At 44.5% G+C, this 27,874-nt stretch overlaps 1 protein-coding gene across 7 annotated transcripts in view; it reads left to right on the forward strand.

Annotated features, from left to right (window-relative positions):
* MAST4 (microtubule associated serine/threonine kinase family member 4) overlaps positions 1–27,874 on the forward strand; it is a 1,731,733-nt gene that overhangs the window by 830,428 nt on the left and 873,431 nt on the right. Inside the window, exon 1 of one of the 7 annotated variants that reach the window (XM_085632064.1) lies at positions 20,569–20,588. The exons of the other annotated variants lie outside the window; for them this stretch is intronic. The gene's annotated coding sequence lies outside the window, so the exon portion shown is untranslated. Of the gene's footprint in view, positions 1–20,568; positions 20,589–27,874 lie in introns of those variants that run through there. 7 annotated transcript variants of the gene reach the window in all.

The following is a 27,874-nucleotide window of genomic DNA, read 5'->3' on the forward strand; positions in this document are numbered from 1 at the left end:
ATTAAAGAATCGAAGATCATTTGGACCCATATGGATACCATCAGTTTCTCCAGTGACTTAATTAATTTGAGTGCCCCTCTGAAATTTCTGTTTGCTACAATCTGCAAGCGGCCGAAGAAGCAAAGTGAGCATGCCATTCTTGTAACACGTTCCACCTGCTTAAGCAACACCCTCATGCCCACCAAATCCACTTGAACCTTAATGTCTACTCCAATAAAAATTGCCGCCTGTATACATAACTATTTGATGTGAATGCTACAGTATAGTTGTGTGGATTGGTAAGTGAATGGATGGCTGAGGGAGTGAACCATTACATATGGATGAGTAAAGTGAGAGGTGAATGGCTGTGTCAATGTGTGAGTGGATGGGGGAGTGGGTGGTAGGATGTTGGGGTGAGCTGGTAGGCAGCTGGGTGAGTGGGAGGCTTGATGGCCTGTGAATTTATCTTTGGATGAATGCTAAATTTGTATGGATGGATGAATGAGTAGATGTCTGTGGTTAGAGAATGTGTACGAAAAGATGTCTGTGGATTGGTGGGTATTTGTGTAAAGGTTTGAGTGTATGAGTAGATTATTGGTCACTTTGTGTATGATGTATATGTTTATATCTATAGTATGTGGGTGGCTTTATGTATGGACAGATCATATGTGCGAGCGAACGAACAAGTAGTTGGATCCATGTACCATAATGCTGTGCTTGGAACTGCTCTTCCTTAGCATATGGTGAGCTATAAAAAGAGGTCTGTGATGTGGTAGGGCACTGACATCTGCATGCTGAGCAACACAGCACTGTGAATCACGGTGATGGGACAGCACCCACCACCTAATACCATTGGAATACTGATATTATGAGAGTGATGCTGACTTGAGCACAAATGTGTCATACTCCACTGCAGGAAGATTCAGAAAGTACTGCTGGCTGTAAGATAGAAACATTACAGAAAAGCTCATAACTTAAAGAACAGATGCAAGCCATCTCAAATGAGGTGTAACACCCAGCAGCACTGAAAAAAAGGTTTGACATCCACATTCAAAAAAGTGAGCCATCATGGAGCCAGGTATAACATGCAGTAGTGCTGAAATAAAGGGTGGGCCTGCCCATTCCAAAACGTGGGCCCCGGAGAATGAGGGATAACATGTGGAAGCACGGATAACAAAGGGGGTGACATGCACATGCCAAGGAGCGGGCCTTCCCAGAATGAGTTCTAACGTGCGGTATAACTGAAAATAGAGGAAACATAAACATTCCAAGAAACTCGCCGCCTTCCCCAAATGAGGTATTGCATGCAGTAGTACTCAAATTAAAGGGGTGACATGCGAATTCCAAGAAGGGATCCATCTCAGAATGAGATATAACATGCATTAGTACTGCCATGCACATTACAATTGTAAGATCAAACACACACCACTGTACCAGTAATCAGAAAGGTCTTTATTGACAGTGCTTAGGGTTGACCTAGCACAAAGCACATTGAGAACTAATCATCGTCAGCTAAGGAGCTGGCACCTGTACATGTCTGTGACTTTCATTTAGGGCAGTATAGAGCAAAGAACTGAATACCCAGAGTTCACCGCTGGAGCACTGGGTCCCGAGCACCACACCCAAGGCATGACCGTGGCTCTAGGATCTACCACCCTGCAGGATTGGATCACCATCCCAGGCAGAAATGAAGTGAGTGACAGGGAGGGACCCCTGCACCCATGCCAATTATAAATCAGATTAACGACCTTGGCCAGGGCTTTAAGTGGGATGAAAAAAAACTTGGGTCGGGGGGGAGGGGGTTTGAGGGGGATCTCCCATAGGGGCGTGGCTGATGAAATAAAGAGCATGTCTTAAAACACTTAAGCTAAAACTCTGTGCTCAGCATAGTGGGCTGCCCCACTGGTATTTTGCTGCTTCTGTCCATTCATCCAGATACATAACACAAGGAACCTTACACCTACAAGCCAGGACTATGGGCTTTGTCAATGGTTGTAAATTGCATAAGATAAATAAGCAACAACACAGCCACAGCCAGTGCAGGTAAGAGCGGTGGGGCAGTGGGACCGTGTGGGGGGAATTTCGACAGAGAATGACGAGGGAAAACATTATTATTTATTTAATTTTCCATCGTTGTCTGTCGAGTCCCCCCTACACCTGGCCCCTCCGTTCTTACCGGCACGGGCCGCGACTGCAACAACTATAAATTTGTTATATATAATATTGAAAATTCTTATGTTCTTATGGGTGAGGTTGTGACTAAGGCTAGAGCTACTGACTTTCGACCTGAGAAAGCAGGTTCGAGCCTCAGGTCTGCTCAACATCCTGCGATTCAAAAAATGAATATGTCCTTGTGTAATGTAACTGGTGCTCATTTTTGCTCCAATTTTGGGCTATATAAAATTGAAAAACGAGTCTATTTCAAGTTGCATCAAAAGTAGTGACGGGTGGTACTATTGCAGAGTTAAGCTTTTTTTCCCCTCCACCATGAAGGTAAATAGATAGCCTGGGAGGGGCCCGTCCCTGCACCTGCTTTTAAGAACTGCCGGTGCTAAGCACCGGTAGGACCCAGCCCACTTAGAGCCCTGCCCTTGGCCCTGCCTGCACATCTCTGCCACTCAGCTGGCAGGACCCCACTAACCACTGCCAGGCCGTGTCTGAATAAGAAAATATTCCGGACTATCGGGGAGGGTTGTTTTACCCCATACTCACTCCTGAAGCTACCCCCTGCTTCCATGTGCTCAAATCCTATAGGGAAAAGCAACATCCCCACTGTGCCCGATTCTGTGAAATTCGAATATGGCAGTGGTTTTCACCTAGACTGTATTGAGAGTGCTAAATCAAATGGGTCTTTCAATTGTAGGAGGCTACCTAAAGCCACAGTCGAATTGCAGTTGCAAGCACATTCTTCCTTCAATTCGTTTCAGCCCTAATCCGCATACAAGCTATAGAGTGGTGTCTTGCATCATTCTCATCCCTCCCAAACAAGTTTTAAGATTAGAGTGTGAAATGTGGATTGCACCACAGCGGTGTGCAAACACCAGAGTGTAGCTCGGCCAGATACCCAGAAGCCCCTAGCGCAGAGGTCTTCAATCTGTGGGGCCTGGAGTCATGGAAAGGGGGTGGCACATTTCCAGGTCTCACTTCTGAAAATGTGCTTTTCCTTTCGGGAAAAGAGGACTGTACGGAAAATGCTTCTGCTGAAGTTAATGGAGTCTCCTGTGCTGTGAATAAAAGAGGCCGGGCAGACAGGTAAAACAATCCTTCACACCAGAGGGCCTGCTTGGCTGCTTAGCTGAATGAAATGCAAATACAGCTATGAGTTGATCTGCAAATGTAAAGGGTGCTTGGGAGCGGTAATCAATCCAAGCATTGGGATTGCAAAGATTTGGGGTTTTTCAGTGCTAGTAGGAAGAGGTAATACCTGGGCTGTGAAGTTGTGCTTTTAATTGTAACTGTATTTACACAGTGCTTAGTACCCCCGAGGAGGGTTGAAGGGACAGTTATGCAAAAAAATGAAATTGCATTACTTATGTACTGCTATTACTAAAATCTACATTTTGGAAGCTCCATTTTATCCTAAAATATTATAAAATAATGACTTGCTCATTCGCAGTGCTTTCTGTCACAGGCTGTGACCTTGTAGCACAAAAAATACACAAGTCCTTATTCTCCCCTGCACCAACCAAATGTAAATCTGTGGCTCTCTGGTTAGACAAAGACCTTTGCATTGCATTAACTAACAGAGGTTTCATAATGTACTACAGTGCATTTCCCACTGAGTAACATCTTTTTAAAATGTATCTTTCATTTACGCTACCCATTATTTTATATGTAGCTACCTAATCGGTAGAGTTCTAAAAAGCTAACAATATATTTGGGGGCTTTTTTATGAGACGCTTGTGCCGCTGGAGTGTCACTTTTACATATATGTAGTGACGCAAAGTCACCCAGCATGGCTTTGCATGGCCTCATCGATATGGAGTAAGACAAAGCAGTTCAAGTCTCTGCGTTGCCTTACTCTGTGTCAAGTAGGCGTTCAATGGGCATTGCACTGGGTGTTCCCACCCAACGCCCATGGATTTTGACGCTGCCCCAGATTTTCAAAACCATGTAAACCTGGGGCTGAGCCAAAACCTTCCGCCTCCCCACAGCAGGCATAACGGGGAGAAATATTTTCACTTCTCCTCATTATTTCCACTTTCCATGTTTGCTGCAATCTGCAGCACACACAGAAAGAGGAAAACCCCTCTCAGGATTGTTTGTGTGCAGGAATGTACTCCTTCTTGCACAAAAACCATCCTGCCTATGTTGGCGCTAGGCAGAAATGTGTGTGTGAACGCAGGGGGGGAAGGACCGGAATGCACCAGATTTCATAAATACGGTGCATTCCTGCCCGTTCACATTGGCGTAGGGCAGTGCAGCAAGAAGACTTGCGGCGCTGCCCTACGCCAATTCCTTATAAACGAGGCCCTTTGTTTTTACACACCTTTGACTACGCCCCCACGATCACTGACCTTTGCTCTGCTAAACACTGTTTAAAATTATTTCCCCACTGTAAAAACGATTTGCTGTGGGAATTGCGGGCGTTTATGGTTGTCGATAGTCGGTAATAATGAGGAGGACCAAGGTCTAGAAATTTTTGTCAGGAGGGGGTCCTTTAACCGAAAAGATTTCGACACTGGGGTCTCTGTATCAAAAAGTTTGAAGACCTCTGCCCTAGCGTCTGCCGCGCGCTTTGACTTCCGCAAGACAGGGTACCAGTGAGAGGTCATCTAAATGAAGGCAGCTCGGCGATTACCAGTGACGTCATGCCCTTGGCCGGCTTGCATACCCGCTTGGTGTGACAGTCTCACCCTCCACTTCTTGCCTCACTGGGGAGCTGCTGTTCTGGTTTATTATTTTTAAACAAACTGCACGGCTGTATTTCTGATTTGAAACCTAGACATTTCATCTGTGGTGCGTGCCCTTCATATTTTATTCATGGTGGAGACTTTTGAAAGACATTTCTGTGCCAGAGGCATAGATTCTAAAAAAAGAAATCCATTTACTTTTTGCGTCGTTCTAATAGTTTCACACTCGGATAAAATAACTTTTCTTTTTTCTTCCAGATAGTCTACGGGCTGCTTTGCTACTCTTAATAGTTTGCAGTTTTGCATTTTGAGCCCTATTTTAATTGCCATATCTGCACATTCATAAAAACATAGTTTTAAAATGATGTAGGATGGACATGGACTGGAGACAAAAAAAAAATCCACGCAATTGTTTCTTGTCTGTAATTAAAGGGATACATTATAATTCAAGGTAATGAGTCCAAACACTGTGATATGATCGCCGTGTCGCTCTTTTTATTTCTGTAGGACAACTAGTATCAGCGTTTAATATAAAATAACAATTAGAAAAGTCGCCAATGTTCAATGTCTCGGGCCGGCCAAACATTCATTCGCACTTTGCATGTTTTCCATGCAGGCCGCATTACAGCCTGCATGGAGAATATGCCCAGGTCCCAATTCCCTGGCTGAGTGCCGAAACACGGTGCTCTGACCAATCACAACGCTTCATTGTTTCCACTGAAGAAGCCAGGGATCGTCCGGCAGGAGAGTTTTTTTGTTTTTTTTAACACACTGTCCCCACCTTCCCACCCCACTGTGCTTCCCGGGTGCAGCAGCCACTGTTTTGCCGCTGAAATGCACATTATTCGCCCTGTGCCATTTCGAGTCCCGAATGAGTGATTAATGCTTGTGGCCACATTTATAAAAATCTACATTTTTGCAAATTGTGAGAAATTCTTGTGATAACTGACTGCACTTGTGACAGGAATCACATGCACTGCACATTCTGCTGTGTTCAATTGTTTAGCTGCTATCAGCTCTTAATTTGAGCCGGTGGTTTCCGGTGCTCAGCATCGGCACTTAACTGTCAACGGCGGCGCTTGTGACAGGGTGCCACAAGGTGGCGATGTCTGGCTAAGTTACAGATGACCACATCAGTTAATTATTATTCAAAATACATTAAAAATATCACTATTACCTGCAGCCCAAGCCATTCGTATAGCTTTGGTGGTCTTGAATTGTCTGAATTGTCACACTTGTAGGAGTGTGATGGTTAGTAGTTGTGTTGTTGTTGTCATTGGCTGCGCTGGAAGTTGCCGTGGCCTCACGACGAAAGCCCTGGCACTAATGTTTTTTACACATTAAGCACCGCGATCACATTTATTAAGGCAACATGGGAACTGTGTAGGAAGCTGGACTTTAAAATACATAGTATCTTTCATGTATATTTGATCAAAAATAGAGGCTCTACTTGCTCCAGAACAAAATGTAACTCTATTTTTGCTAGCTGTATTGGATCAGAGGTAGTCTTTTAACATACTGTCTCAACACGTATAGTTAATATTTTTCTTTCATTCTAGTCCAGCATATTTTCCGTGCAAAGCAGCAATCCTGGCCGTGGCCTACCTGCCTACATTGCACGAATGTGATAGTGCAACATGCCGTCCGCCCTAGAATGCACTATAACCACATAGTGCACATCGTGTGGCTGATTGACGGCTCCTGCCTCGAATTTGGTACCTTTGATACCTTAGACCAGGGGTATTGAAGTGTAGTCCCACGCCATCCAAAATCCGAAGCAAAAGTCTGAATTCAGAAGTAGGGGGAAAGGGTGAAATGTGCGCAGAAAGCCTCGTTTGAAGTAGGAACGCCATTTTTCCTGCAGCATGGCTGCATTTTCGGGCGCATTTGAGTATGGGATACAAATTCAGACACTAACCTCCTTATTAACTCCTATTTTCCTCATGTTCACAACAGTTTCTTCAACTTGAAAAAAGGGGGGAATACTGGATAGTTGGAAACACCTGTTCCTTGGCTGTTCCAGATCTGGAGGAACCGTCTACAGCCTACTTGTAGACAGCCACCTGCTCCTACTATGTGCCAATACAAATGAACTACCAATAAATGGAAAAAAACATACACATAAAACTAACACCCACTTATTAGATAGATGTAATGAAATGAACACATTTATTCGCAAGTAAAATATACAAAATTAAAGATGGAAATAACCTGCCCAAAGTAGCCTGGAGCACAACTTGCTGCTCTGTTCGCTGCCCCTCTCCCCCTTTGGGCGGCCATGCCCCATTCTCCTGCAGCCTGGCCTGCATACAATGTATGGAGGAAGTCACAGGCCTGCATCTCCACCGCTGACCTCGAAGTCTCCTCTCCGATTCTGGGAGTGTACAGTTGCCCAAACTCCTTGACACCGATTCGCTCTCTCAGGCTTGTGGTTTTTCGATCACAATTTTCATATTTTATGGTCCTTCGTTGAACCCCATCACCCGCATCCTTGCTTGCATAAACCTTCACCTTTGTAAAGGGACAAGAGATTCACCAATGACTGTTTAACTCTCGCACAGACTGGAAGTTTCGGATACATTGTCCTACATAGGTCATGCTCGGATTATAGTTTTTATAGCTGTTAACTTTATGACGCATGCACTTATTTTCCAACAATATTTCACTCCTTGAAGTTCTCAGTTAAATTATCCCGGAGATGCTGATAAAATTCCCCAAGCGCTGACCCAGTTATTAGCACAGTGTGTTTTTTCAAGATGGCGACACCCTTGTGGCCAAGGGCAGTGATGCTGGTTTGATGGACTAGTTTGCACTCGGTTTTTGCTCCTCTATTTGTAATTCTGCCCTCTGAGTGACAGCTCAATTAAGCCTCTTATTTGACAGGCAGGTCTGCAGACCTCTCTAGTTCAGATACCATTTACAAACACGCCGATTTTATCAGTAATGTCAAATATAAAATCGTAACAAAAGATGTTTTAATTGCTTGCATGTAGCAATACTCATAAAAACTCCTGCAGTAAAATACAGTGAGTGACAAATTACCAATGCTCGTCAAAATCTAGTTTTCCAGATTATTTCAGCACAATCCATCTCACATGGCAGGCTGCCCTATAAAAAGCCTTCTGTAGTATGATTTTATCGGCAGCACTGAATGGATTTTTGCCATGCATCAAAGACACCCGGATTAGAATCTACTGCCTTCAGAGCTCGATGACAGTTTCCACAATAGGTAACTTTATGCCAAAGGCTATAAAAGCGGCATGTCCTGTGCAAGGGGATGAAGCCTCGTTAAAGGGAGCGGTGTTTTACTAACAGCTAAGTGACATGTTGGTCAGTCAATACAGTCCGTGGGCTAATCCCCTCACAGCACTCATCTGCAAGGCTCAACCCACCGGGCAGGAGCGTACAGGACAATAATATACTATGACTGGCAGTTGTCCAGTGCTTATTATCAGGAGGCCACGGCAGCTTGCTTCACGATTGCCCTTCCAGCGCTGCCAATGATGGTAACAACACAACCAAGAACCATCACACTCCTGCAAGTGTGACAATTCAGATTATTTCAGGCCCCCAAAGCTATAATAATGGCTTGGGCAGCAGGTAATAGTCATATTAATGTATATTGAATTAATAATGCACTATGTAGTAGTTTGTCCTAAGCTTGTTACCTATCTTCCTTGTACTATCTATGATGTCACTGTCATGGTAATAGAATGTGTTTGTTTGAATGCCAGGAGCCAGTTAATTCCTGGAAGCTGTGGAGATGAACAGTCATTAAAGTATGTGCTCTTACACTTACCTGTCTCAGTGTAATCACTACAAATATGGCGACGAGTTTGACTGTTCCTCTCTCCACCCACATGTACAGCACTCACTTGTGTTTTGAGTCTGCAGTCTAGCTATTTCTTCTGGATTGTCCGTCTGAATGTCCATTTTTCTGGAGATATCCAAGACTCTGGTACTGAAGTTTCTTCCTCTTGAGACGTCGTATCATAAAAGGAAAAGTGGGTGAGCTGTTATCCTAAGAGCTATGTTTCCCCTCGTTGCTGTCAAGCTGCCTTCAATTTGTTCCGTTTTGATGCTGCGAACTTTCAAAGAATTAAGACGAAAGAAAGTGGAGTTATATTTTCAATCATTGCTGTGCGTTGAGATCTTCTCATATGTATTGGAAAGGAAGCGCTGTAAGCGTTTTGCTGTGCCTGATAACGAGCGCTGTAATCCTATGCTGTGCCTGAGGGCTCCCGATCGCCCGTACTGTCTGCACAGCGATTAACAGGTACAGAGATCGTTCCCTTACAAGAGGTCTTTCCTTCTGATGACATGTTGGAATGCTCTGTGGGAGTCAGCGGAAAAGAGCAACACGTCACAGTTTGTCTCCGTGCACCTCTTGTGGAAGGAAGCGGCGCACATTCCACTCCGTCTTTTGCTGTACCGTCGAAGGTTATCTGGTGAAGGTGAGCGGCGCAGTGCTTTGTACGTCATTTGGACGTGGATCTCATACTCTTCGACCAGTTTCCGTCTACTCAGAAGGGGAGCGCTGCATTTAAGGATTCTTCTTGTTGCCTATCTGCCTCCCAAAGTTACTTTGCCTCACGCACTGCAGTGGAATACGCATAAGTCATTTGTAGAAGACGCGTATACTGTGTCTTTGTGGTGCTGCCTAAAGGGGGAACATTTTCTTTTTTGCAGAAATAGTGTGAGTGGATTTTCCTTTCAGAAGACCATTTCTCTTCAGTTGACTCTCCACGTTTTGGCTCATTTGGTTTTCTCTCATATATTGAATATTATTTTGGTGCTTTGTAATTAGGACAATTTTGGCAACCAAGTTATGAAAGTAATATTATCCAAACCTAATTGCAAATCTTAATCTTTGTTATTCTTCAGGTGGCTTTTGCATATTTCTACATTTTCACTGCAATTTTAAGTGTGTGATCTTACGTTGATTGCAGGTGGAATCTTAACATTCTTACACTTTTATTGCAATTTTAAGAATGTGACTTTACTTTCATTATGCTGAATGTACAAACTCCCCCACCTTTTTTTTTTTTTACAGCTTCCAGGTGATCCACCAGTTAGGTGGAAGGTTTGGCATAGAGCGTTTGTGAAATATTTAGGTGCTATGGGGGGTACAAGATTTAGCGCAGAGAGGAAACTATTCATTCTAGAGCATAATCTAGGGTTTGAGCGACAAGCTGTCTTTGAACATCTTCTTCCTCTAGATTTAGTTGAGGGAGAAGATGAATTAAATGAATTTGACCAAGCAGTGAGAATGCTGGAGAAACAGTTTGATGTAGAAAGTAGTTTAGTCGTAGCCAGACATACATTTTTTACAAGAGAGCAAGACAACGATGAAAGTATTTTCTTACGTAGCAGCTTTGTGCATCGTTGCTTCAGAGTTTGAATTTAAGCATTTCACCTCTCAACTCATTCGTGAACAAATTGTTGTTCATTGTAGAGACAAGAAGGTTCAAGAAAAATTACTTACCCTAAAGAATCCTTCTTTACAAGAAGCTTTTACCATAGTCAAAAGTATTGAACTTTCTTAAAAAGCCTTGAGAGAACTTAAACCAGAAAAGAATGTTGTTGGTGTTGTGAAGGACCGTAAAGATCAACTTGACAAAGGTCAGAGAGATAAAGACAAACCTCAGTCTGAGCAAAAAGGGAATAGGTATGTTCCTATCAAGCCTGAGAAGAAGAATGTGGGTACAAAATGTGGGTTTCCTTCTCATTTTCCGAATTCTAGGATATGTCCGGCCAAGACTGCGCTTTGTCGCAAGTGTGGCAAACAAGGCCATTTTGCAAAAAATGTGTGGCTTTCATGGCAGTGTTAATGTTGTGTATACTGAAGATGATAAATCTGATCCTGTATGTGAGGTTGTGAGTTTAAGTGAATTTGTAGTTGTGAGAAGTTGGCCTGGTATATGATGCTCACTAGTTAAAGTGATCACCTTGTACCATGCCAAGCAACCCTTATGGTGTGGTTGTAAGTCAACCTTTTCGGACTAGCTGCCCTAGTGGTAGCGTAGGCTAAGCAGTCTTTGAGGCTAAACTCGTGAAGCGTGTTAAGCCAGCTGTTTTACCAAATGCAACCCCCTTTTATACCAATGAAAGGACATCACACAGATATATATTCAAAATATATATGTATTTATTTCTCAAAGTAACCCCTAGTCTCTTTATGAGCACAGGAGCACAAATCGTCAAACAAGATTACAGTAGAATACACAGAAGTTGCACTTTATATGGATAGGCCCTGGTGGCCGCTCAAACCATATACTAAAATAGTGGTATAAGTACCACGAACAGAAAAGGGAAAAGGCCTAGGGCCTCTAGAATCGCTGGGCCTACAAGGAGCTAACTTCAGTTAGTGACCAGGAGGTCCACGGGTGGCGTATGCAGAGCAAATAGTCACACGCGTGCTCCCATAGGTTTCAATGGGTGCGTAAAAAGTACAAAGTTACTGCAAAAAGGATCTTCCGGATGAACTAGGAACTCAAGATCGGAAACACAGACACTAGAGATGATACTCTACACTTGGGCACCGGAGTGCCAACTTTACCTCACCCCCAGGAAGCGGGTGCATAGGTGTCGAAGTGCGTCGGGTTTCTTCTATCTGTTCCGTGGAGCCTGAAGACAAAGATGCTGCAGGCGGTCGGTCCGGGAGAGATGCGGTGGATCCAAGGGTGGATCGGAGTTGTAGAAGACCTGTAAGCAGAGGGGACAGTGTTCACAGTCACTAGCCAGTGACCAGCGTGGCACCAGGTGGGTACCAGGCAATGTCGGGTGCAAACAGGAAGAAAGGTGCAGCTTGTCTCTGCAGCCACGTGGTCCCTGAAGATCGACGACGTCCAGGAGTCGGTTCACGAGCTGTCCCACGCAGGCTCTCGCTGTCGGCGGTGTCGGCGACTTGATCAAAGCAAACAAGCCTTGGCAAAAGCAATTGTTGTGGAAAACAAAATAAGCTGATGGTTCTGACCAGCAAGGTCAGAGGGACTGCTCCTTTGGAGGAGAGCAAGGGCCAGTCTGGAGCAACCAGACCAGCGGTGTATTTCTTGAGGTTCGTCGCCAAGATGGCCACTAGCCAGCGGGCCAGCAACCGGTTAGGCGCGTCGAGTGGCAAAATGCAGAAGGGCCCCACGCAGATCGTGAAGATGCTGGAGGGCTCACCTTTGGTGCAGATGCTGCTCGGGTGTTGGGCTTCTCAGATCCCAAAGCACAACTTGGAGGGAGCCTCGGTTGTTGCACTTGCAGCTTGTCGTGGTCGTTTCAAGATGGCTGGCTCCACGTGTCTCGTTGCCTCCACGGGTCTCCTCTTTTCAGGGACTGTGGATCGGGCGGTGAGAGGTCTGGAGGTCCAGGTCTTGTCAGTCTCTGGGCTCGGGCTCTGGCGGGATGCGGCGGCAAAGCAGACGTTGATTCGCTGGATGGTGCTTGCGTTAGCAAGGTGGTCACTCCCTGACCACAGGGGAGATTTCCTTCAGTCTTCTGTGCAGCAGAATGTCGAAGTTCCCGTCTTCTTCTTAGTTTCAAGTTGATTCCAGGATGTCTGAAGTCTTAGGACACAGCTCCTACCTTTAAGCGGATTCTAGGGGCCGGACTACCTGCTAGGTCCCTCCCTAAGGGTGGGACCAGGAAGGGGGGTGGTTACACCCCCAATCCTTTGTCCAGCTCGCCCCAGGCCCGGGACTGGTGTGCCCCAGGACCGGATTGAACTGGCATATGCGCCGAGGCTCCTTGTGAGCCACAGGCATGTCTGGTTTCTTTCAAGCCCTACCTGACCAATACACAAAATCCTGTCTGGGGTGGTGCACGCACCTCCCCTGGCAGGAAACCCTTTGTCCACACCTCCCAAGCTGGAAGGACTCCCAGCAGCAGGAGGGCAGACTTGTGTCTGTGGTGGCAGCATCCATGTTGTGGAGCTGAGGCTATGTCTGATTTTACCCGGGTTTCAGGTACTGTACATGTCGTGTCCCTCTAGAAGGGTGGAATGCTAACCCCGTCGCCAGAATTGGCGAGGGGTTAGTATTCCAATTCGTATCACACCTTACTCGACATGTTTTGATAAAGTCAAACCAAAGATAGCATTTAACCGCGAGGTTCATAATGCACTTAAGAGTATATGGTATGACGATATCTGGAAACAGTAGAAGGAAGGGGTTCCGACCACTGCAGACAGGCTCAGCTCATGCCAGAGCACCATCTCACATGGAACCAAGCACTCTGCCTTCAGGATTGTTTAGGCCTGCCATAGGAGTGACTTATAGGTTAACATGTGTCCCATTTAAGGTTAGGTATAGGTATACTACACCTAAGTAAGAGGTGATTACACCAACTTACCCCAGCTGAGTGATCAGCCAGTTGTGTCAAATTGTTAGGCCAAGCCTGGGGTGGCACAATACATGCTTCAGCCCCTGGCAGGCCTTGGGTACACCAATGGCCTGGGTACCTAGTGTACACTGGTACAGGGGCTGACAGGGTGATCCACTTCCAATTGGTTATGCACCTAGGGTGCATAGTGTAAATTTAGTAGAGAGAACAGCAGGCTGGGGGTCTGATTGGCAGGCCCACAGCCTCAATATGTCAAAAACCAGTGAAGCAAAAAGCAAAAATTTGGGGTGACCATAGGATAGCAGACCCTACTCTCCTACAGTAGTCGTCAAAGATGATTCTGAGGATTGTGTGGATCCTGTGGTTGAAGTGCTGGTGGAGAGTAAGTCTCTCCAACTGTTTGTGGATTCAGGAGCACGTATGACTATGATTACTGAGGAGTTGTTTGAGAGATGCTGGGGGAACAAACCTCTCAATCCACCAGACAGAAGTTCTTATGAATTTTAGAAAAAACCACAGGAGTCTGACCCATAAACCTTTTGAGATCTGGGTAAATATACGATAAAAAACAAGAATATCTCAATAGGTATCAATAGGGGAGACAGTTATACCAGTATGTAAAATACATTACGAGTAAGAAAAAAACAGGAGACTCACGTAAAGTTTTTCAAATGTGCACATGGCATCATATATTTAGAAAAAAGGTTTAGAGACGGTACAGTTGTATCAGCACTGTAAGCGTAAGTTCCATAGGCAGCCCAACTTAGGACTTGGTGCACAAATGTGCTTGAGGCACATATAAGTGGCGACGCAAGTGACATAATCAAAAACAGAGGAAAGGCGCGTAGAGAGAAAAGTTCTGTTTGCCGAGTTCGGCATCACTAACAGCCACTAGCAATAAGCATTCTAGGATGACGTTTGTTTGAGGAGGCTAGCTCGAGGCTGGGGATGTATTTTGACGTCATTCACTGAATGTCCCCGTTTAAGACATGACCAGGACTGGTGGCTCCGACTGTATACTGGCAGATTCTCAAAGCTGTTTGCGTGTCTAAATTCAGATTACACAGGCAAATGGCTTGATTTGTGAGCAGAATGAATTAGGAAACGTAAATCCATTTACCCATGCGTAGCATTGCCCGGCGATGGTGTAATATGACACAGGTGTAAATCCTACTCAAACTTCAAGGAGGGTGCATGCCAGTGCGTAAATGGCCAAGTGCCAAGGCCAGCTCAGTCATGCAGCCTTCTTATGCCACGTTCTAATTGGTTAATAGCAACATCTGTAATCTACGGCACTTTAAGATGCCAAAACAGCCATATTATGTGCTACAATAAAAATTATAACTATTAATTCAGGTCCGAAGATTCTGACTATACATTTCCATTTTACTGGCTAATTGTGTGGCCCGGTGAGTGAAGAATGACATTTCCTAGCAGGGCACAATGATAAAATGTAAGGCCTCCTCAGAACACTTATGAAGAAAGGTCAAAGATGTTAATATGAAGAACGTGGTATAAAGGTTGATGGCCTCTTTGGTTTATGTGGAGAGCTGTAAAATATTCTTCAGAAAAAAGCGTTCCGTGGGTTGTTTTTGTGTCTGGACATACATACAAATGAGAACTGTCCCATCACAACTCACTCTATTTGAAACAAATTATTTCACCGAATAAAAACTAAGAAGCCAGATGAACAACGCGGCGAGCATCAGTGTGGCCACTGGTAAAGTGATGGTTCTTTTAGAAACTAAATAAGTTTTTGGAAATACAGACCTGTCCCATCTTTGAAAAGAACACATTTGTATCAATGTAGCTCATGATACGATATTTATTTGTGCGATTTTAGAGATGCGCGTAGTTTCCCAATTCTACAGTACACTGTTTATCCCCAGTGAGAGGCAGAGTTGTCCCTGTCAGGGTGTGACTCCATCCCTTGCTGGTCGCACACTGATCTCAGAGGTATGTTCAGTGCCACTGCGGCTAGGAACGCTTGTGCACAGTTGCGCGTTCTGTTGATTAATGACCCTTGTTCCTCAGTCTTGGAGAATTGATTGTATGCTGGCCTAGTGGCTTACCACTGAATGCTAGCGTCATGCGGTTTTGTCTTCTTTTCGCCCACTACCATCAATTCCCTTTGTATTCATCCTTGCCCTTTCCATGCCTCCTCATGTCACCAGTGTCTTGGGAGTTTGGGACAGGACCAGTGGGCAGGAGGTAGTATCATGCGTGTACCTCTCCTCTACTACTGTGTATCTGGCCACACTACCCGCATTGCTACTACCACTCCCAGCTTTCATCTCCTACATTCTCACACTGCCTGACATGGCCTGGCTGCCTCACCCCTTGCCGCCCTTCGCTTGTTGCCAACGTGGGTGCCACACCGCTCCATTTTGCTGAGGGGCATAAAGCATATCTGCTTAAGAGCAACACACCAGCCAATGCTGTGCCCTTTAACAGGGTTTCACTTTACGCGGTGCCTCCCTCGGCCTGCAGGCTGGCTCCTGGCTGTAACAAGATTTCGTCATTTATAGGGTCCTACCAGGAGGGACTTTTCTTTTGCATATTGTAAAACTTTGCAAAGGGTACATTTTAGAACCGAGACAAGTAAATTGAACACTTTCTTTCAGAAGAGATAACTTGCCTAGTCCTCCTTTTTTTTGTTTTGTTTTTAAGAAACCTATTCTGAATAGGGTTTGTGGAATTTTCAAAGATTAGCATTTGCGTAACGAAGCTAGATTTCAGAAAAAGCGAAATTATGTGTTATGCAAAATTGTCATTTCACAACAAAGTTTTAGTGTGCAATCCTCACATCCATTTTGGACACGAAGACGCATTTAACACTAAATTATAGTGCCAAGAACACAAACTTTTCAAACAGCCGCTCCCATTTTGGTCACAGGTGCTGTGCTCATGCTACATGTTTGCAGTGGACGGTATATAGTTATGCAACGCGGCATAATAGTCATTTTGGGAATTTTACCTGACCAGCCTAACTCGAAATTACATGAGATTACACTGGTGCAATGGGAATTTTGCCCAGGCCTAATTCTAAACTGCCTGCCAAAGCGTCCGAGAGGAAGAAGTGTCTGGTATTACCCACACTTTTTTGTTCTCTCGAGCACTATGAACACTTTGCACAATTACCGGTAATACATTCTCATTTCCCGTTGAGATGTACAGAAAGGCCCATGGCCAATATTTACTACCATCGGAAGTTTGCAGTAATGACTGGCACACACAATGTACCCATATCCCAGAATCTGCAGGCATATTTGAAATAATTGCGGAAATAGTTGTTGTCAATGTCTGAACCAGATAGGGCCATTTTCGTTGTATTATACGATGAGTTGAACGTCCAGGCCTTTGTTTGTTGTTTTCCGTGACTCCCTGTTGTCTTTGTTTCCATTGTCCTGCTCTTGGAGGTGTTTCCTTACACCCTGCGGTCAGCTCTTAGGAAACACTGAAGCTACATTAACAACCTCGCTAACGAGCTTGAAATGGCCGCCATTTTTATAATGGAATCAGGATAAATGGCGTGTCTGCTGCTCGCGCCGCACCACCTGGCCCTGCTCCTCCTAATGCGGAGCTCTCCAATCTGTTCGCAGCGCCGGCTTTGCCAAGGAAGTCGGAGGAGAGTAAACAAGGGATTCATCATTTGTGGGCCCGCACCTTACCAGTCAGTGGATTATCTTGTCACAGGCTGTCTCCTCTCGTCGGGTGACGTGTGCACGGGATGTGTAACGTTACAGTAATGTCCCTTCGGAGATAGAGCGGGCTGCTCTAGACAGCGCCTGTCTTTCCCTCAGAAAATTCAACAAAGCATTGGTGACGCCCATCGCTTTAGCTTTTGTACATCGAAAAGATGCCCAGAAGCTTCAGTGATAACCAGCACGCGGGCAGCCGTAGCAGGGCTTATTTCCTGTACACCGGGAATCATGCACTGCGGCTGCATATGGCGTGGGTGTGTCTACAGTCTGCTGTCACCTGGTATTTCGTTTAGAAGGGGAAATGTGCTGTACATTTTAGAGCATAGAATGAAGGGCAACAACAATCCCCAGAGTAACAGACAACATCTTAAGCACAGTAGAGAAGGAAGCAAGTCACTGCTTGTAATTTTTCTTTTTATTCCATTACTTTTCAGCAAGTGCAGCCAACGCGTTTCACCTAAACTCCGGCTTCCTCAGGGAGAACTCCTACGAATTATGGTATATTCTCAATGTCACAGTCTAGCACAGCGTTTTCACCAGTCTGACCACTCCTGAGAGTGTCCCGATTCTCACCATCTTTCTCTCACTTTTCTCTCTGTTATATTGTGATTCGCCCGTCTCAGCTAGGCTATCACTGCTATGACATATGAGCATTCCATCAATGGTGTGAACATTCCACAGATTCAACGAGTGACGGTTTCTGTGAGCTGCGCCGGGCTGTGGCAGAGTTGAGTCTCTCTTGTCTCTGAGAATTAAACCCCCTTAAGCTTTAAACATTACACATGCACTTTTATTCAATATACATACAATACATCTCCCAGAGGGGGAAAAAAGGGTCCTAGGGAAAAGTTTAACGACCAAACTACAGATTCAATCCCCAATACAATTGAAAAACCTAAAGAGGAATCTGGTGGTCTAAAAAAAACTACTACTGTAGAGAACAAAAAAACCTTTATCATTACACCTTTATAGACTATAACCTCAAAGACAGTCACTCTGGAGCCGTAATGTAGGTGAGAAGAGAAAGGAAAAAGCTCGCGCAAATTGATAGGATTTCCATCAACTGCCAAAAGGGGCCAGTGTCATCACTTGGATATCCTTATATCTTGCTACTACTCCCCATAACATAGAGGGAAAACATGTAGCAAAGATTCCGACTGGGCCATAAAGATGAAGCCAGAAAGGAATACAGTTAGAGACAGAAAGTGACCGATATGATCATGATTTAGCAAAAATGGTAAATCATCTCCTGTGTGATGAAAATCTTGGTGCAGTGCATATACGTGAAAGTTAAAAAGGGGGTTGGGAGAGAAAAAAAGACTTTAATACACCTTTCTCTGCCAATCCTATTAAAATCATGTACAAGCAACTTTTAACAAATAGGCTGCTTCACAAATTGGTCAACTAGTTTCAGCCTGAAGGGACCTTTTTCCCGGCTTTCTTCAGGACCCAAATAATAAACAGCTACTGCAAAATTTGTGAAAAAATGAAATAAAAAATGCTAAGAAGTTGTCATCAAGTACAACCTTATGTGGTGAGATCTCTGAACAAGCAGGGTACTCTTCACTCCTGTAAGATATAAACATATATAGTCTTTTTGTATAATCAGAAAATAGTTTACAGTGTTCCTTACAATTTATGTATTTCAAATAAATGATATACAGTGGCTCTGTTTATGCACATAGTGATACCGCACTGTCATATCCATTCGTAAAAATTGGCGACTCCTGAATACTTGCAACCAGAAGATTCCAATGCCCCTGTTTGCTTATAAAAGAGGTCAAAATCTACGCGACAAGTTGGTGCACACACGTATAAGAGAGCAAGAATCAAGAAAATCGGGTACTCTATGGGACTTACCGTCTGTCCAGGGTAATTTTCCCTGTGGGACATGCGCTATTTGCCCACAAACAAAACGATCTAAAACTATAGATATAGGTACTACCAGGCCGTGGATACAAAAGTCCTTTTCCAATTGTAACAGTGTCAACTTAATCTACTTACTACAATGCCCTTGCCAATTTCAGTATGTGGGGATGACAACCCGTAAAGTGAAATTGAGGATGCTAGAACATAAAAGCACTTTTAGATGCAAAAAGACTAACACCAGGCTGACAAGACATTTTGTTGAATCCAACCATCGAGCAGATGATTTTACATGGTCGGTGCTGGAAAAACCATTCATATCATCCCATATCAGTGACAAGGCGAAATTCCTGTTCAATAAAGAACAACGATGGGTCTTTAAATTACAGAGTGATAGGAAAGGCCTTAATGATTCGATCCCTTGGACGTCCTTATAAGAGTCCTTATAAGAGCACATATCGCTTTTAATTCTATGAAATGCATAAATACTGACTAAACATCCATCGAATCCGGATTGTAACTTTAGAAAAGCTTCTTTTTTATTTCCTCTAATGGAGGATAACAGAGACGTTAAGGTATTGTAACCATGAGTAGACATTATATAGTAAGTCTATACTTACACATCAAATACATCTATTATATCCAATACGATATAATGAGAGTGCCAGTCATTTGTTATCATGTTATGGCTAAGTAACACATAAGCTCATGAGAAAACATCTTTTTTGTCACTCGTATACTAGAGAGGTACAGTGTTTTTGGGACATAATTCTTTTTCTCCCTTTTATGCCCTTGTCCATGGCACCAACACACTTTTCCATATAAACAGGTATTTGTCAAAGTTGTTCCAAATTACGGAAGCGATTATATTGAGAACTACCACTTCCTGTTTTCATGACGTCATGTTGTAGTTCAACATGACGACATTCAGAGGCGCCGGAATACACGCGGCACGCTCTTAAAAGACATGGCAAGTCGGAGCCTCGGCACCTCCAACAAACTCAGGAGAGTCCGACGGATAGGTAAGTGGCAGAACTGTACGCCACTCGTTTTATATTATTTTATTTACTCTGTCCGCATGCCAACGCTACGCACAGAGCATATTTTGCTCATTAATAGCTGGGCAACATGATCCTAGGAAAGTTACAATTAAACGAGTATCAGCCGTTTGCCATTAGAGCAGTGTTAACGTTTGGCTTTATTTTTCTTAGCCACCGGCAATAGATTTTTAACGCCCAAGTCTGCAATTTACAACTATTATGATAACTGAAAGGGGGCTATATCTGATGAGACCAGATGGTTTCGTTTTTCCAGCGATATTGGACGCACCAACGACAGTTGAATTGTTTAGCAATATACCTTTGCAGATATGGCTCTGATTTAAACATAGACGTGCCGCATGTTTAACATACACAGATTATTACATATCTGAAGGCACGGTTAAGGTGAATTCCAACACTAGAGATGTAGAGGAAGCTATAAGTCGATAACTAGCCCTCTGTATGATTGTACCTGATCTATAATTGCTGACATATTGTACTCAATCTACAATTTACTTTGTCAATAGACAAATTGAGTGACTTGCAATTTCGAATTACCGTGCAGATAACAGAAAGACAGTCCTGCTATTTCATGTCTAGAGAGCTGTCTGTGAATGTTGTTTCCCTTTTTAATTTACAAAGAAACGTCTGTCTGACACTATAAAGGTCAACATTGCAGAGTTTGATAAAAGAAATGTATGTACAATTTGAATACATCTCTTGATCCGCTATATATAATTAATCTCTTTATAGGGCGGGGTCTCCTTAACCTGAGTTAGTTACTGGGTGAGGAGAGGTCTGAATCTCACACAAGACAGGTGAGTGCACTGTTTTCCATTTTTGATATGACAGTGCGGTATCACTATGTGCATAAACAGAGCCACTGTATATCATTTATTTGAAATACATAAATTGTAAGGAACACTGTAAACTATTTTCTGATTACACAAAAAGACTATATATGTTTATATCTTACAGGAGTGAAGAGTACCCTGCTTGTTCAGAGATCTCACCACATAAGGTTGTACTTGATGACAACTTCTTAGCATTTTTTATTTCATTTTTTCACAAACTTTGCAGTAGCTGTTTATTATTTGGGTCCTGAAGAAAGCCGGGAAAAAGGTCCCTTCAGGCTGAAACTAGTTGACCAATTTTTGAAGCAGCCTATTTGTTATAAGTTGCTTGTACATGATTTTAATAGGATTGGCAGAGAGATGTGCATTAAAGTATTTTTTTCTCTCCCAACTCCCTTTTTAACTTTCACGTATATGCACTGTACCAAGATTTTCATCATACAGGAGATGATTTACCATTTTTTCTAAATCATGATCATATCGGTCACTTTCTGTCTCTGACTGTATTCCTTTATTGCCCAGTCGCAATCTTTGCTACACGTTTTCCCTCTATGTTATGGGGAGTAGTAGCAACATATAAGGATATCCAAGTGATGACACTGGCCCATTTTGGCAGTTGATGGAAATCCTATCAATTTGCGCGAGCTTTTTCCTTTCTCTTCTCACCTACATTACGGCTCCAGAGTGACTGTCTTTGAGGTTATAGTCTATAAAGGTGTAATGATAAAGGTTTTTTTGTTCTCTACAGTAGTAGTTTTTTTAGACCACCAGATTCCTCTTTAGGTTTTAAAAAAAAAACTTTTATTCAATACCACATTTTGGCGAGGATCCAGTGTTCCAGGTGCAGGCGGTCTCAGAGACCGAGATTCACCTAGAGGAACCTACGTTGGCAAGGTATGGAGGCACCACATCTATGGACCCGGCCAGCTCTATCGAAGTTACGTAGCTAGTGAACAGAAAAACGGTATTGGGGAAGCCGAGAAGGGAGACACACCCAACAAAAGGTATTGAAAGACTGTGTGTGAGGCCAAGCAGGAAGTCCGCCTGCCGGAGAAGTGCTGTTATTGAAACTGTGAAGGAGCGCTATAGGTAAACTGCAGCAGGGAATACAACCATGAGAGGGTCCCATTTGAATGAAAATATGGTTGCGTAAATGCCCCTTGTGTAACGCACAGATCGGGGCAGCGCACACGGAGTGTGAGGAGAGGCCGTCCCACCATAAAGTAACTGTGTAGATCGTTAGCAGCACGCCAGCCCAACGCTGTCCTGCAGTCGAGTGGTACGTGGCTGGAGAGCATTGGCAGCAGGCTGTGAGGAGCGTTAATGAAAATAAATAGTGATCTCTGTTTGATGTGCGCTTTCAAAGAAACAACAAGCACTCAGCAAGTGGCTTACCTCAGGGGTCATATCTTGCATTGCGTTGGTATCGTTAATATTGTTTAAATTGTGTATCTTGAATCCTACATTCCAGGGTAAAACATTGCGTGTGTTTGTGTCTGTATTGGTGTTTTTGTGCTTGTGTCTATGTTAATGCTTTGTTTCCACTGTCTATTTGTCTGCACCCTATCCATGTGTAGTGTCTGGTACATGAGACATGCTTGTAGCTCATTTTATAATCCTCAAGGAAATGGGTTATTTGAAAGGATTAACAAAATGGTGAAAGGAACAATGCAGTTAGCTTGTACTGCTGATATCCAAGTGCAGAGGCCCATCAAAGAGGTGTTATGGGCATATTGCACTACATTTCATGCGGGAACATAGAAGAGTCACTTTGAAATGATGCGAGGCAGACAACCAGACACCAAACTGGTCCCAACCTGGATGGGACGCAGGAAGGAATTGCAGGAAAGGTACAACATGGTTTAAGAGAGGAGGGACGGAAAAGATTCCTTTAGGTGGGTGATTGGTTGAAGGTAAAACCAGGGGGTGGGTGGGTAAGGGGTTGTCAAAGTTCAGAGGTCCATTCAAAGTCAAATTGAGAGGTGGAAATTGGGTCAACATAGACAATGGGCAAACCTGGAACCTTAGGAGGGTGACGTTATAATAAAAACAACGTGAAGTGCAGCGTAGTTCTATGGATACAGAAATGTCAAATTCCCCATGGATACTCATGAAAGACAATAAATTTCCCGGGGCACAGGGCAACACAGAGGATTCAAAGAATGAGATATAAAGGAAGGAGAGAGAGTGTGAACCAAGGAACTCGGCACTAAGTGAAAGGGAAGTAAGAACAAAAAGACCTCCTGGTTGTTTGGGGATTATATTTGTGATCAGTGCATCTTATTTGTGGCCTTTACAAAAGTGAGTAGAGTTGCATATCTTGCATTGCGTTGGTGTCATGAATATAGATTAAGTTGTGATTCTTGAATACAACATTCCAGGGTAAAGCATTGTGTGTTTGTGTCTGTTGGTGCTTTGTTTCCATTGTCTATTTGTCCGCACCCTTTCCATGTGTCGTGTGTCTGGTTGTGTACATGTCTTTATAGTCGGTTGGGCATTTGACCGAATTCCTTCTTATTTACTATATTGTTAAAGTTCTTATTGTTTTGTAATTTACAAATTGTAAAGGAAGGAAATGTGTTATATTATGATTAACCAGCCTCAGCTAGGCTATCACTGCTATGACATAGGAGCATTCCATTAATAGAGTACACATTCCACAGTTTGAACAGGTGACTGTTTATGTAAGCTGCGCCTGGCTGTGAGAGAGTTGTGTCTCTGAGATTTGACCTCCCCTAAACTTGAAACGTTACATGCATACTTTTATTCAATACCACACACTCGCACAAAAAAAAGACACACACAAGACACAAACATAAGCAGATACACAAAAGTCTCAGGTGGGATTAAAGCCATTTTAAACTCATTACCCCCCATGGCATTCTTAAATGCCACTGTCAGCCGGCTGCCTCGATTCCTGTGTTTACACACATTTACACAATAGTGTGAATGTAATGGACAGCAGAGGGCCTAAATGGACCCTCCACTGCCAAACACAGTGTGATGGGGAACACCCGTACATTATGCGAATGAGCCCACGCTGAATAGTTGAGCTGGGGCTCAGCTCAGAGTTGCAGAATAGATGGTCAGAGACAGGTTCCAACCCTGACAGCCTAGTGCTCAGCAGCGCTAGCAGACAAACTTACAGTTCATGAGTACCGATACGTTCCTTGCCTGTAGAGAAGTGACAGTTCTCAGAGTGATATAAATAATAAAGGCCGGTACTCAGTACCTGTGAGTACCGGCCCATTTAAAGCATTGCATAGCATGCAGTGGAAGGTGTTGAAAACATAGATCCTGATGTAATGCCTCCCTCCGACCTCCCGAACTCGATATAGGTGTGTATTTCAACACTCGGAAAATACTGCACTCTGTAGGATCAGTATTTCTACCAACCCAGTTCCACAGTGTTCAGAAGGAGACCCTTGGCAGAACACGTGATCCTTCTGATGTTCCGTAAGTCATACCTGCAAAAACACACAGTGGTGTAGCAACGGGGGGCATGGTGGCGGTCCACCCCAGGCGGCATGAGTTTTGGGAGGGGTGGAGTTCCCCCCGAGTACCTGTGGCCGTCGCAGAAAGGCAAACGCCGGTTCGCCAGCACAGCCCCCTCACTGTTACCTGTTACCTGTGGCCGTTATGGGCGGCAAACGCAGGATCGCTAGCACCCACAACCCCCTCGCTCTTACCTGCAGCTGTCGCAGGGCGGCAAACACAGGGACAGCCATGGGCAGCAAAAGGTCTAGCTACACCACTGCAAACACAGCAACCAGTGCTTGCACCAACACAGCAACCAGTGCTTGCACCAACACAGCAACCAGTGCTTGCACCAACACAGCAGCCAGTGCTTGCACCAACACAGCAGCCAGTGCTTGCACCAACACAGCAGCCAGTGCTTGCACCAACACAGCAGCCAGTGCTTGCACCAACACAGCAGCCAGTGCTTGCACCAACACAGCAGCCAGTGCTTTCACCAACACAGCAGCCAGTGCTTGCACCAACACAGCAGCCAGTGCTTGCACCAACACAGCAGCCAGTGCTTTCACCAACACAGCAACCAGTGTTTGCACCAACACAGCAGCCAGTGCTTGCACCAACACAGCAGCCAGTGCTTGCACCAACACAGCAGCCAGTGCTTGCTCCAACACAGCAGCCAGTGCTTGCTCCAACACAGCAGCCAGTGCTTGCACCAACACAGCAGCCAGTGCTTGCATCAACACAGCAGCCAGTGCTTGCACCAACACAGCAGCCAGTGCTTGCACGAACACAGCAGCCAGTGCTTGCACCAACACAGCAGCCAGTGCTTGCACCAACACAGCAGCTAGTGCATGTGCCAACACAGCAACAAGTGCGTGAACCTACATAGTGCAATACGTTTCAATTCTTTTGATTTTCAGAGGTGCAGCGCTTTGAGATAGTGCATTCGTACCCCTGCTTTTTACCTACACGGTTCTCTTGGTTTTAAAGGTGTTTTCTCCAAAAGCACGAGGACAGCCTGCTTGAGATAAACCTCCGAATGAGGAGCTCTGGGAGGAGCAAGTGTGGGTGAAATGTCAAGGTGTTTCAGTGACTTACGCAGAGGAATGGGCAGACCACAAGTGAATGCCAATCACGCCTCTCTCCCGTCAGCAGCTTTACAAGGTTATGGAAACGAAAAGCAATCTCTCTCCAAATAGCTTTCAGAGGGGCTGCCGCATATTGTTGATTTAGAAACGTGTTCTAGCTTTTGCTATCGAGTCGTGCCCCTGTTTGTATGCTTGATATAATGCGCGAAGCATTGTTTGTCACAGCGCAAGTTGCCAAAATATGAACTCCAACCCAGCAGCCTGCCTCATTACATATTGGGGACGTTAACTGCAGAGGCCTCTCTATAAGGGGCTCCAATTAAAAATTTGCTAACATTCGTGACAAGAATTTTCAATTCTATTAAGGACAAGGAGGCGAGGATTATGCTTTCTCATTTCTTTACTAGAAATGCTCAGCAGCCAAAACACAGTATAAGAAAAAACTACAATACCCATGAACACCAGGGTATGACGTATAACCATAGAGTCCATTGTCTATATAAGGCAACATAGCAAGTACAACATCCTCTTTCTTTGGTGAGGAGAACAGGTCCAATAGTAGAAGAAACAGATGAAGAGTCACAACGACCAACAGGAGGGATCACCAGCAAAGATCGCAGGAGTCTGTAAGGCAGAACGCACATCCCTGGAGGGCGACAGGATTCTGGTAGCCAGACGCCATCGGATGCAGATGAAACCAAAGGATGCAGTAAAAGTGTCACTTCGGGTCAGAACCTGAAAAGAGACAGACTGCCGTAAAATACATCCAATATAAGAAAAAAAATGTAACAAGGGGGGGAGAATATCAGAGAAATATATAACAGCAGAAGGTACATAATACATATGCAAACATCTGTGTAAATGCAAATTAATACATGAGAAGGAACATAATGGGTGGGATAATCCTCGCCTCCTTGTCCTTAATAGAATTGAAAATTCTTGTCACGAATGTTAGCAAATTTTTAATTCTATGTCAGGACAGGAGGCTCCGATTATGCTTGTTCAAAGCTTATCCACCACTACTGAAGCAACATGATCAATAGGTTTATAATAAAAAGCCTTAAACATGGAATCAGAAGACCAATCTGCGGCCTTCATAATGTCAGACAAAGTCACACCCAAGGAAAAAGCTTTAGAAGCCATAGCTCCCCGTGCAGAATGAGCCCCAAAAATAGATACATCAATGCCTGCTTCTGACATAAGCCAGCGCACCCAACGAGCTAACGTAGCCGGGGTAACAGGACGAAAGGGTTTCTGCAAAGCAATCAACAGTTGACCCTGTAAATCAGAACGTAAAGAAGCAGTACTTACCTCATAATCTTTGAGACATTGGACCACACAAAGATTGGGACGGAGAGGAAAAGAAGGATAGGATATCAATGAAGTATTCGTCTTGGTACAACGAGAAATGCGAAAAGTAACACCCTCAGGGGTAAAACAACGACCAGCCAAATCTAAGGCCCGAACATCAGAGACTCGTCTGCACGAGACCAGACAAAGTAACATGGTCAGTTTGGCTGACAGCTGTTTGCGGGAAAGCAAAGGGTTGGAAGGCCAGGCGTCCAAAAAGTTCAAGACAATGGAAACGTCCCATAAAGATGAATATTTAGGACAAGGGGGAGTCGTTAGGCGAATACCCTTGAGCAATTTAGTAATCAAAGGGTGCTCCCCAGCAGGTTTACCGTCAAGAGGAGAATGGCCTGCCGAAATGGCCGAACGGAAATTGTTAACGGTCCGATAAGCTAAGCCTGAAGAGGCAAGAGACGCCAAAAAATTAATAATTAGAGAGACATCCGCTGAAGCGGGATCAGCTTCCCGTTGAACACACCAATCACATCATCGTTTCCAAGAACCTGCGTAGCGTTTGTGAGTGTTGGGTGCCCAGGACTCGCTGATAAATTTGCAAGCGTCGCTTGAAAGGCCTGGGACCGACCAACGGTCCCCGAAAGTCGCCAAGCCAGAAGACGGAGAGAGCCTGACTGGATTAGGGGATGCGGATTCCCTAGAGGGTCCAGCAACAGATTCCACTTCTGGGGAAGAAGGATCGGCACCGCACAACACATTTCCAGAAGAACTGGGAACCAAGCCTGAGCCCTCCACAGAGGAGCAATCAGAATCAGCTCTGATTGAAATCGCTTTGTTCGAGCTAGGACTCTCGGAATCATCATGAATGGAGGAAAGGCATAGCACAGCTGGGCAGGCCAGGTCTGGAGAAATGCGTCCGTGGCCAGAGCCTCCGGATCCGGTCTCCAACTGAAGAATCGGGGAAGTTGCGCGTTGAGGCGAGAGGCAAAGAGATCTATGTGACTCTGCCCCCAAAATCGACTGAGGGAACGAAAGATGCGGGGGTGAAGTCTCCAATCGCTGAAATCCCGAAGGTGACGTGAATGCCAATCCGCAATCAGATTGTTGCGGCCCGGAAGATATTCTGCAATAACAGTGATCTTCCTTTGCAGACAATAATGCCAAAAATCTTTGGCGATCTCCGCTAACAATTTGGACCTCGTGCCGCCCAACTTGTTGACATAACGAACCGCGGACACATTGTCCATGCGGAGAAGAATGCAACAATTGGCCTGAATAGGCGTGAGACAACGAATCGCAAAGGAACCCGCCAGGAGTTCCAGACAATTGATGTGAAGAGACAATTCCTGCGGGGACCAACGACCCCCCGTTGAAATCGGG

This window comes from Triturus cristatus, chromosome 2_1, assembly GCF_964204655.1.
Source record: "Triturus cristatus chromosome 2_1, aTriCri1.1, whole genome shotgun sequence".
Taxonomy (NCBI): Eukaryota; Metazoa; Chordata; class Amphibia; order Caudata; family Salamandridae; genus Triturus; species Triturus cristatus.